At 45.1% G+C, this 12,435-nt stretch overlaps 1 protein-coding gene across 1 annotated transcript in view; it reads right to left on the bottom strand.

The window, feature by feature from the left end:
- GABBR2 (gamma-aminobutyric acid type B receptor subunit 2) overlaps positions 1-12,435 on the bottom strand; it is a 521,049-nt gene that overhangs the window by 345,003 nt on the left and 163,611 nt on the right. The gene's annotated exons all lie outside the window — the stretch shown is intronic.

The following is a 12,435-nucleotide window of genomic DNA, read 5'->3' as shown; positions in this document are numbered from 1 at the left end:
GGGGAGGGGAGGGGGAGGGGGAGAGGGAGAGGCCATCAGAATATCTGGCGTATGTAAAGCCAGGGACTGAACTCAGGGACTGAACCACATGCTTACAGGGCTGGCACTCTGTCCACTATGCTATCTTCCAGGCTACAGTCTTTTCTATTTTAAAAGAAGATGAATCTACACCCAGTGGGGATGGGTATTATTAAAATCTAATAATAAAAAAAGAAGTGTTGGAGCAATTGAAGCCATTGTGTATTGTTGGAGATGTAAACGGGAACTGCCACTATTGAAAAGAGTACAAGGATTCCTCAAAAAAGCTAAACAGAATCAGCATCTGACCCAGAAATCCCACATCTGGGTGTGTACCCAAAAGCACGCAGAGAACACAGGAAATCAAAGAAATGTCTGCACACCCATATTCACAGCAGCATTATTCACAACAGGCCCACGGCGGAAACGACCCAAATATCCATCAACCCATGAAAGGATAAACAAGCTGTGGTCTATACAGAGAGTGAAATGTGATTCGGTCTTCAGAAGGAAGGGAACTCTGAGTATGTTCAAACAGGAATGAAATGGTAGGACACTGTGCTGAGTAAAATAAGCAGACACACAAAGGGGTGAATACTGTATGATCACCCTTACATGTGGTCAGGGTTACGCTGATAGGCACAGAAATAGATTGGAGGACCAGTCTGAGAAGTCAACCTCTCAACTCTCCAGATCTGGTGAGACCTTTCCTAACACGTGGGACTACCTACATCCAAGTTAGACGGCACATCATTTAACTAAGTAACAGACACCAGATTAGGCTAGGGGTCAGGGTACTGGATACAGGGTACACGTATCCATAAACAAGGGGCGATCATACAACTCAAAGTCAAAGTGCTTCATAATGGTTGATGTGCCTAATGAAGGCATCATAAATTCTGTGACTGATTGGACTTAGGCCAAATTAGCAGGACAGCTTAGCAGAAAGGCCCAACGAAGACAGATCCCCAAAAACCTAACTCTGGTTGGGCTCAACAAATAATACTCAACGCCTAAACAACTGAGAGAAAATCTAAGATAGTCAGATAAAGAAAGGACGACACAAGTTGGATAAGGGCCAAGAGACTGGCCCACTTAATAATGGCCTGTTTGGTCAGTATCACACCACCTGATCATCTGGGGCCCTAGTTAGGAAATCCTTGGATTCCCATACACATAGGACGGGCCTTGACCTCTAAAGGGTCCCTCTCTCCACTAACCGCTGGTCACTTCCATAAGGAACAGCATCTTGTGGGCCCTCTCAGGATCTTGGCTCTACCACAAAGCAATGATATTAAGGATAATCCCAGTCTCTGAAGGGGTGCCACTTGAAAAAAACTGGTCCTGAAATGAGCGCAACCTGCAATGTTCCTCAGATGTGACCATGCGTTATAAGCTCAGACCAATAGGGACTTAGAGGTCACACAGGCTCTGGCACTAAATGTAAATATGCATTTACATACGGGCCCTGGAGCAGGTGGAGGTAAACAGTTAATTTTAACCACATTTATTTTTATATATAAGAATGGGAGCTACTCCCTGCCTTAATCCAACTTTCTAGCCCACTTCTCCACTCTGATAGCATTCTCTCAGACAATATTCCCGTCCAACCTCAGGCTAGCTACCAAACTCAAGCAAAGCTACTATAGCTGTGTGCCCCCAGGAACATGCCTAAAATGGTTCTCCTAGCTTTCTTCTGCCCTAAAATCCCTAATCTCATCTGCTCTGACCCTACTTTCTGATTCCTGTTCATTAACCATCTTGTCTCAACTTGGGTCATGCCACCTTCCAGACACCAGGCTGCAGATGCTACCATGACTCCACCCTGACTTCTCTGGGCAGATGACCTCACCAGTGTGTCCTGGACCCTCACCTCTCCAGAGCTCTGGTCCACCAGGGAAAGATATAAACAGGCTGGGGGTATGGATCGACCTGTCAATGCCCACACTCAGCAGAGAAGCAGCTACAGAAGCCAGAACTCCTACCTTCTGCTCCCCATAGACAACCTTGATCCATACTCCCAGCGGGGAGAAGTGATAGGATGAAGATAAGAGGACTCTGCACTCCAGCTCCATCAGCACCCAGAGACAGAGAAGGAAAAGGAGAGGGACATATGGAGGAAGTTATGATGTCATGAGTGGCTTAGAGGGAAAGAGGGGATTGAATCAGAAAAAGAAGGGGCAACTATGTATAAATGTAGACAGATAGTTGTAGAGAACATGGATGGCCTATGTCTACAACTTTAGGGGAACTGTGGTGGTGGGAATGGTGTGGATTCAAACCCCTGTTGACATGTAATTGTGTAATATAAAAATATAAAAAAGAAAGAAAGAGAGAGAGAGAGAAAGAAAGAAAGAAAGAAAGAAAGAAAGAAAGGAAGAAAGAAAAGGGAGTTGGGTGGTAGTACAGCAGGTTAAGTGCAGGTGGCGCCAAGCGCAAAGACCAGCACAAAAATCCTGGTTCGAGCCCCCGGCTCCCCACCTGCAGGGGAGTTGCTTCACAGGTGGTGAAGCAGGTCTGCAGGTGTCTGTCTTTCTCTCCCCCTCTCTGTCTTCCCCTCCTCTCTCCATTTCTCTCTGTCCTATCCGACAATGATGGCATCAGTAACAACAACAATGAAACAACAAGGGCAACAAAAAGGGAATAAATAAATATTTTTTTAAAAAAAGAAAGAAAGAAGTTGGAGGTTACAAGAAGCTGGAGATGGGGAGAGAGTTGGGGAGCTATTGTGTCAGAGTTGCAGTCTGGGATGATGTTTGTTTGTTTGTTTCTTTGTTTTACCAGAGCACTACTCAGCTCTGGCATATTATGGTAGTGCTGAGGCTTGAACCTGGAATCTTGAAGCCTCAAGCATGAGAATCTTTTGCATAACGATTATGCTACCTTCCCCATCCCTGAAGAAAGCTTTTAGATCTAGACTGTGATGACGGTCACACAACTATGAGGATGAACTTAATGTCAGCTCCATGAGTGGTGAAGCTGGTGTGTAGGGGTGTCTCATTTTCTTTCCCTATTTCTCGCTCTCCTCTCAATTTCTATCAGTCTTATCAAATAAAAAGGAGGAAGGGGAGGAGGAGGAAGGAAAAAAAAAAAGAAGAAGAAAGCAACCATCAGGAGCAGTGGATGCATGGTGCAGGCATTGAGTCTCAACATAGCCGTGGTGGCAACAGCAAAGAAACAGGAAGAAAACAAAACACGGAAGCAGCAAACTTCGTTTCCAAGCTCGTGGGAACTACGGTGGTTGTCTTTGGGAGATGGGAGGATGGGGACACAGAACTTGGGTGGTGGATGCGCAGTGGAACTATCTATGCTGTAACCTTATAATCTAGCAATCCACTACTAATCACAAGTAAACAACTGGGGGTGGGCAGGGGAAGAGACAGAGTAAGCAAGACCTGAACATCACTCTGGCTTATGGAGCACCAAGGATCAATCCGGGAACCTCAGGCATGCAAGCCCGCTGCTTTATCACTGGAGCGATTTCTCAAACCTTACATACGTTTCATCAGAATATTTAGGAGGAGGACCAGAAGTGAGTCCGAACATATAGAGCCACCTAATATATATATATATATATATGGAAAAGGGGCCATAACAATTCTGTGGGGTAAAGAAGATCTCTTCAACACATGGTGCTAATGCCATACACCAATGTCAAATCAAAATGGATAAAGATCTGCATAGTAGACCAGAACTTCTCAAGTGTTTAGATGAAATCATTAGTAAACACTGTAGGTTCTTCACAGCAAAGATGTATTTGGAGACTCCATCCCCGGGGTATGTGAAGTGGACACCTAACAGGAGATGAGGAGAAGAGGAGTCTAAGAGAAGTCTTCATTCAGCAAACACTGCCAAGCTGGTCTGTTCTCAGCCCAGGGCTGGATGCTAAAGAATCGCAAAAACTGGACACGGTCCCAGCCAAGTACTAGAAAGGAAAACCGGCCACAAAACAGGCCACTGGAATCAATGCACCAAGGAAACAAAGGGGCGAGTGTCATCTGCTTGGTCTCCACCTCCCACTGCTGCCTGCCCCTGTCATCTCTCCCCAGAACAGAGGCCTGGGCTGTGGCTCCTTCGCCTCTCACACCAAGCACAGCAGTGTAAGGCACCTTGTAGAACAACCGTAAGTTCTTCTCGTTCCCTTGCTCTCTGTGCTCTTAACGCTCAGACTTCTGTCAGACTATACATCCCAAAGGTTCAAAGCATCATTCTCAGGAAAAACCACGGTGGGCATGCATCATTGGCAAATGTAATCCTGAACAAGAGAGTCTGCAAAATGACAGCATGAGTTTCAAGGGAAGTGGAAAAAATAAGGGTTTTGAGGGGGGAGGCAGAGAGGAGAACTAAGGTAAGATTGCTAAATTAGATACAAAGTTGCCTAATGACCTACAGGCAATAAAACTTTATAACCTTTGGGACAGAAGAGAAAAATCACTGGAAATAAGCCGATTAGTAAGGTTTTGAGAATTGTAAAATGTCTGGGATTTAAATTCCTCCAAGCAGAGAGGAAGGACTGTTCAGAAAAGCTTTAAGTGTTAAGCCAAAAAGGATTTCCTTAAGGTAAATATTTAAAAGCCTGGGAGCTGGTGCAGCACTTGGCTCTCAAGCACGAGGTCCTGAGTTCCATCTCTGGCACTGAAAGTGCCAGGGTGATGCTCTGGCTCTTCCTCCCTCACCCCTAATAAACAAAGCATTAAAAAAAGTCCTTCCTTCCTCCCTCCCTCCCTCCCTCCCTTCCTTCCTTCCTTCCTTCCTTCCTTCCTTCCTTCCTTCCTTCCTTCCTTCCTTCCATCCTTCCTCTCTTCCTCTGTTTATTTCTTTCGATAGAGACAGAGGCAAAGAGAGTGTGAAAGAGACCACAGCACTGCAGCTTCCTTCAATGTGAAGGGGGCCAAGCTCAAACCTGGGTCGTGCACATGGCAAAGCAACACACTATCCAAGTGAAGTATTTTGCTAGCCCCAAATAAATAATTTTCTAAGAACCCTATCCTTCTTATCCTAATGGATGCATAAGGCCTTACTACTCTGGTCCTTCACAAAGTGAATCTCACCAGCCTACTTTTATTTCTTTTTAAAATTATTTTATTAATGATTTAATATTGATTTACAAAATTACCAGATAACAGGGGTACAAGTCTGCATTGTCCCCACCACCAGAGCTCTGTGTCCCCTTTTCCCCCATTGGAAGCTACAACAGTTCTCCCAAGGTCACAGATAAGGATTGACTATTATTTCTACAACTATCTGTCTATATTAGTATTTATTTGTCCTTTTTTTTTCCCTGCCTGCGGTGCCATCTTCTCTTCCTTTCTAAGTCACACATACAACTATTAATAAATCCAAATGTCCCTCTCTTTTTCCTCTTCTCTCTGGGTGCTGATGGAACTGGAGTTCAGAGTCCTCTGGTCATCTACCTGGGAATATGGATTAAAATTATTTTGGGGTACAGATGATGGGAGTTCTGGCTTCTGTAATTGCTTCTCCGCTGCTAATGGATGTTGGCAGGTGGATCCACAGCCCCAGGCTGTTTCTGTCTTTCCCTAGTGGGATAGGGTTCTGGAGAGGTGAGGTTCCAGAACACATTGGTGAGATTATCTGCCCAAGGAAGTCAGGATGCTATCATGAGAGCATCTGCAACTTGGTCGCCAGTGTCCTTTACTTCTGTGAATTCAAGACAGGGTCCTTCCTGCCTCTGGGCCTTTGCATTTGCTGTTTTTCTTTACCAGAGTTTGCTCAGTTCTCAGCATGGTTCCCTCTTACCATTCAGGTCTCAACATGTCTGTTTCCTTCTGTACTAGTTAAGGAAGTCACTGTAACCTACCCAAGAGGGCCCCCACCGTGAGTCAGTCTCTAATCCACAAGCCTATTTATTGCCCCGAATAGCTCCTGAAACCACTGTGTCTGTTGCAGCTTTGGACGCCTCCTAATCTTTCAGCTAGAATGTAAGCCCCATGCAGGTAAGGATTTTTTCCCCCTTTCATTTCATCAGACAGAGACACTGAGAGGGAAGGAAGTGATACAGAGGAAGTTTGACTAGCAGCAATAGCAATTCCCTTTTTATATTTAATTTCAGGGGTCCAGGAGATAGTTTGGTGACTAAGCTGTGTCTTATATGCAGGAAATTCTGCATATAAGGAGCCCCAGGACCATGATGAGGGAGCGACTCTGTGGCTGAGTGGTTCTTTGATTTCTCTCTTTCTTTCATAAAAACAAAATAATGGAGTCCAGGCAGTGGCACACCCAGTTATGTGCACATAACACCATGAGAAAGAACTCAAGTTCAAGCCCCCAGTCCCTACCTGAAGGAGGAAAGGCTTTGTGAGCAGTGAAGCAGTGCTGCAGACATGTCTCTCACTCTTCCTCTCCCTGTTCCTCTCCCTCTCTCCCCCTTTCAATTACTCTGTCCTAGCAAATTAAGAAATAATAAATAAAAGACAATAAATTCCTCTAGGTAGGAGCCTCAGCAACAGAGCACACACCTTGTCATGCGAGGTCTGGGCTTCACTGCTCGCATCACATCAAATCAACACATGAATTTCATTTTAAAACTCACTTCATGAGTGGTGGAGCAGGGCTTCTGGTATCTCTCTCTATTTCCCTCTTCCATCTCTATTTCACTCTGTCTCTATCCAAAATAAATAAGATAAAATAATAAGTAAATATAAATAACATTCTATCTAAAAAAGGAAGAAGAGAGAAGCAAGATGAAGATGATTGAAAACAACTTTTCACCCTCAGTGGGGCACAGGCCTATATATTACATAACAGGATTTACCGAGTCATTTCCCATTTTAATATATGCCTGTAACAGTTTCAGCTTGTTTTCTGATCTGGACCTAATGACAATGTTAATACAGTACCACAAGATTTACAGGCAACATTGCATTAAAATAGTATCAGCTACGAGGAACCTGTCAGTACTCGTTTGCTCAGCAAACATTTCCCCAGTGCCTAGTCTGTGCAAGATTCTGTATAATCACGATGTTCTGGCTTCTCAACAAAGCAGCTTCTGAGTCTGTCAACTCAAGAGAAGAAAACTGGACAACCTGCATTGGCGCTGGAAGAAACTTCTGCAAATATTTCACTGATCTGGCTTTTCGCTAGCTGGGCAGTGAATGTGCATCTCCATGACCTTTGCCCCTGGGTCTGGCTGTCAACAATAGGTCATGTCACCAAGCAAAAGGCACTCTGCAGAATGGACTTATGGTTACCAATCAGCTGACCTGAAAGTATTATCTAGGTGACCCGATGGAAACACACAAGCCTCAAGAAGCAGAGGCTTTTGCTGGCGGATAGCAGAGGGGGAATGAGAGAAGCTGAACAGCAGGTGCCTTGGATGTGCCATTATGGGCTTGCAGATAAAGAGTGGCCCCTGTCAAGGAAACTCAGGACCTCAGTCCCATACTCTTCAAAAAGCTGACTTCTGCCAACAACCTGAATGAGTCCAGCATCCAGAGAAGATCTTGATCTTGTGAAACCCTGAGCAGAGAACCCTCCATAGGGTACAGCAGCTGGACTTGGGGTCATACATAATGTCAGACCATACATGGCTGTGGCTTAAACCTCAAACAATGCGGGAGTCAGGTGGTAGTGCAGCGGGTTAAGCGCACATGATGCAAAGCACAAGGACTGGCATAAGGATCCCAGTTCGAGCCCCTGGCTCCCCACCTGCAGGGGAGTTGCTTCACAGGCGGTGAAGCAGGTCTGCAGGTGTCTGTCTTTCTCTCCCCCTCTATGTCTTCCCCTCCTCTCTCCATTTCTCTCTGTCCTATCCAACAACTAACAACATCAACAATAACAATAATAACCACAACAATAAAACAACAAGGGCAACAAAAAGGGAATAAATAAATATATAAAAAAGAAAAAAATTTTAAAAAAGAACAACAATTCAATGAAATAAATGGAGAAAAAATAAAAAAGAGTGAACTTTTCCCTTAAAGTTAAATAAATTCCACTTAATGGTCTTAAATGATTTCCTTAAAGTTAAATAAATTCCATTTTAATGGATGGTCTGGAGAAAGAGTGTGAGTCCTGACACCATGAAGCTCTGGTGTCAGGGTGTCTCTCTGAGAAAGTGTGGTGAGAGCCTCAACATCACCCATGAGGAAGGCCCCAGCTCTGGGGAAAAGAAACCAGAACTACCCTTAATTTGTTGACAAGATTATTTTTTTAAAAAAAAAACAACTGTATTATCTTTATTCATTTGGTTGAGACAGCCAGAAATTGAGAGGTAGGAAAAATAGAGGGATAGAGAAAGAGAGACACTTGCACCCCTGCTTCATCACTCACGAAGCTTTCCCCTTACAAGTGGGAAATGGGTCCTTCTGCACATTGTAACATGTGCACACAAAGCAGGTTCACTGCCTCCCATCCTGGATAAGATTCTTTACTGTTTGCATTGCATGGCGTTGAAATGCTTTTTCTGTGAGAAAAGCACAAACTTTGGAAGGAATTTATTTCATTACTATTATTATTGTTGTTGTCTTGTTTCCAGAGTTAACTCTGGGGCTCAGTGCCTGCACTATGAATCCACTGCTCCTGGAGGCCATTTTCCCCATTTTTGTTGCCTTTGTTACTGTTATTATTGTTACTGCATTGTTGTTGGATAGGACAAACAGAAATTAAGAGAGGAGGTGAAGACACAGGAGAGAAAGACAGACACCTGCAGACCTGCTTTGCTGCTTGTGAAGCATCTCCCCTGCAGGAGAGAGGCTGGGAGGCTCGAACCGGGATCCTTACACAGGTCCTTGCACTTGATGCCATGTGCACTTAACCTACTGTGCTACCCCCCTGGCCCCCAGAAATTTCTTTTTAATGTTCTTGCATAGCAAAGCAAAAGTTTTGCTTACACCCTGTGCAAGTTCCTGGTCTGAGCTGCCTCTTCCTGTAGTCCTCATCTGGCCTATGAAGTGCAAACATGGCCATGGCCATGCCTGAATAGGCCACCCTGCATCCTCACCTCTCAGATGAGACTAAAGAGAAAGGACTTATCCACTGCCTTGCCAGGATGGAGGACAGTATTTCCTCATGTTTGGGAGCTACTCTCTGCCCTAATCCAGCTTTCTAGCCTTGTTCTCAACTCTGTCACCATCTTCCCAGACAATACTTTTAGTCCACTTGCATGTTAGCTGTCAGGCTCAGGCAAAAATTACTAAAGTCATAGGCCTCTTGGAACACACCTAAAATAGACTTCCTAGTTTCTTCCCACTCAAAGACCCCCTAATTTCATCTGCTCTTTTAGTAATTTTGGGTTCCTGATCATTAAACAATATGTCCTGCTTTGTATCTTACTGCTTTTTTTAGCCACCAAGTTGCAGATGCTACCAAGACTCCATCCTGACTTCCCTGGGCAGACAACCTTACCAATGTGTCCTGGAATCTCACCTCCCCAGAGCTCTGCCCCACTAGGGAAAGATAGAAACAGGCTGGGGGTATGGATCCACCTGCCAACACCCATGTCCAGTGCAGAAGCAATTACAGAATCCAGGCCTTCCACCTTCTGCACCCCATAAAGAATTTTGGTCCATACTCCCAGAGGGATAAAGAATAGGAAAACTTCCAGTGGAGGGGATGGGACATGGAACTCTGGTGGTGGGAACTGTATGGAATTGTGCCTCTGTTATCTTACAATCCTGTTAATCACTATTAAATCACTAACAATTTTTTTTTTAAGCAGCAGCACTCCAGAAACTGTCCCGTGCCCTCCAGGATCACACTGCAAGCCCAGAGATCTGCCACTCAATATATTGGCAAGAGAAACAGCCTATGCTCCTGTGATCCTGCAGACTTCTCCAGCTCTCCCAATAGGCGCTGCACTGCAGTGAATAACCACATCGATGTGGCTTGGTGAACACCTGTCCCATTTCAAATACTGTTCACCTTCATCCTCACCCCTGGCACTGCACCATCTTCTCATCACTATCCCATTTAGAAGAACGTTCTAGCTGGGTCTTTGTGGCTGGACCAGCTTGGGATCTAGGAGTTGCTTTGGGGAAGGGGGGAAGCAGCAAGGGGAGCTCTGGGTTCCCCACCTTCACTGTAACCAGCATCCCACATAATACTTAATCTGGGAAAAGAATATTTTTTAATATTTATTTATTTGTTCACTCATTCACTCCCTTTTGTTGCCCTTGTTGTTTTATTGTTGTAGATATTATTGTTGTTGTTATCAATGTCGTTGTTGGATAGGACAGAGAGAAATTGAGGGAGGAGGGGAGACAGAGAGGGGGAGAGAAAGATAGACACCTGCAGACCTGCTTCACCGCTTGTGAAGCGACCCCCCTGCAGGTGGGGAGCCAGGGGTTCCAACCAGGATCCTTATGCCGGGAAAGAACATTCAAGCAGAGTCACCAAGGAGATGGCCCAGAGGTCCCTGCAACTAACTGACTCCTGTCTTGGAGCGCCCCTCTACCCTGTAACAACAAGGACAAACGTGTGTCCAGCAGGCATGGCTAGACAAGAAGCAGAGCGCTGGGGGCACACACTTGAGAGCAGGATGACCATCCCCATTTATTTCGGGGGTTCCTCCATGCTTGTTTCCTGAGAGGTCACTGTAGACACTTCACGTGGCCGTGTTACACAGGTTTGTCCTAAAGGCTCCGGTGATAGGCAGCTGCTCCTACATTTCCCATTTCAATCCTTCCTGAGTGCTGCTTTTGCCGACACTCCCCCCCCCCCCCCCGGGCTGTCATGGCTGCTGATCATCGTCCCTGTATTAGGGACTTCAGACCCCTGCCCCTGCAGGAACCAGAGAAATGCTGCAAGCCTTTCCGGCACCCCCCCCCCCCCAATTTAAGGTGTCTGTCTGTGGGCTTTTAGTGAGCTGGTCACTGGGCAAAGCAATCATTCGAAGAAATTATTTATGGCAACTTGTCTTTGGGCGATTTCACTTTTAATAAATTACTCCTTAGAAGAGGGCTTCCATGTCCTGGAAGGAAAAAAAAAAAGTTCTACTCCTCTCCTTCACTCCCAAGAGAAACCACTCCCCCTCACTGTCAGTGCATATGCCAAGGCTTCACAGGTCCCACCCGAGTAGTGACAAGGGAAGGGATGCCTGCAAAGTGTTGGGCAGTACGCCAGCTTCCCCCTGCTTATCCCTGCGGTCTATTTACATAACCAGTTACCTAGGAACCACCCTGCCTGCAGGGCATTGGTTTAATCCCACTGGTTAACGATGTCTTTTTGCTCCGCCCCCTCTAGTAGTCACCCTGATTTCCACCAGTCTCTTTTCGCTCCACCCTCTCTACATCACATCCTGTTTCCACCCTACTTGGCCAGTATATATATATATATATATATATATATATATATATATATATATATATATATATATATATATATATATATATATATACAGAGTATATATACAGCTGCTCTTCTGTTTGAACACACTGGGGATTGCCTTCCGGCTCTGAGAGTCCCAGTCTCTCTCCTGCGAAGCTAGCCTGGCAATAAAGATTGAACTGCGTCCCACTCAGCCATGAGTCCCTGGTCATCTGTCTCCTGCCTGTGAAGCTAGACCGGCAAATGGTGCCTGAACAGGGACTGGCAGTGAGGCTCACACTTTTTTTTTTTTTTAATTTTAGGTATTTATTTTTATCATTATTGTTTTACTGCCACCAGGTCATTGCTGGGGTTCTGTGCCTGCACAGTGAATCCCCTACTCCTGGTGGCCATTTTTACCTTTATTCCCCCCTTTTTATATTTAACAGGACAGAGAAAGATGAGAAAAAGGGGGAGATAGGGAGATAGACACCTGGAGCACTGCTTCACCACTTGTGAAGTTTGCCCCTGCAGGTGTGGGCTGGGGACTTGAACCTAGGTCCTGGCATATGGTAATATGTATGCTTAACTAGGTGCACCACCACCAGGCTTCTAGGCTCACACTTTGAGCAATAGCCTCAGTGGCTACCCCTGCAGGTCCAGACTTAGACATGGACTCAGACACAGTCGGCCCTCATAAAGGCTGTCTTCCCTCCATCTGCTGTTCTCACCAGTGTTTTCCTGTTGGCTTTACTCAGCCCTTCATCAATAGGGCCCCTGGCCACCATCTCCTAAACTCCCTCCCACTGTTTCATTTCCCAGAGCTTCTGCTTCCCATAAGGATGGACGTGTCAAAGAGAAATTATAACTGGCACATGGAGGCTCTTAGAATTCAGTCCTGACAAATGGGACAAGATCCAAAAGCCATGAAAATCGACTTTTTTTCTTTTAATGAAAATGCAGGGCTCTAGAATAAAATCCATTTTCATTTAAATCCCATTTTTAAAGAATTAAGATGCTTTCTTGACTCAAAAAAAAAAACTTCAAAAGAAAAATGTTGCTGAGAGTTAAAATGTAAAAAATGACAAGAAAATGTCAGAGTTAATAACGACCCATTTGAAAGTGGGAATGATGCCGTACAGAAGTTCAGAA

This window comes from Erinaceus europaeus, chromosome 10, assembly GCF_950295315.1.
Source record: "Erinaceus europaeus chromosome 10, mEriEur2.1, whole genome shotgun sequence".
NCBI lineage: Eukaryota > Metazoa > Chordata > Mammalia > Eulipotyphla > Erinaceidae > Erinaceus > Erinaceus europaeus.
Note: the sequence above shows the minus strand (reverse complement) of the source record. Positions and strands in the feature narration are given on the sequence as shown.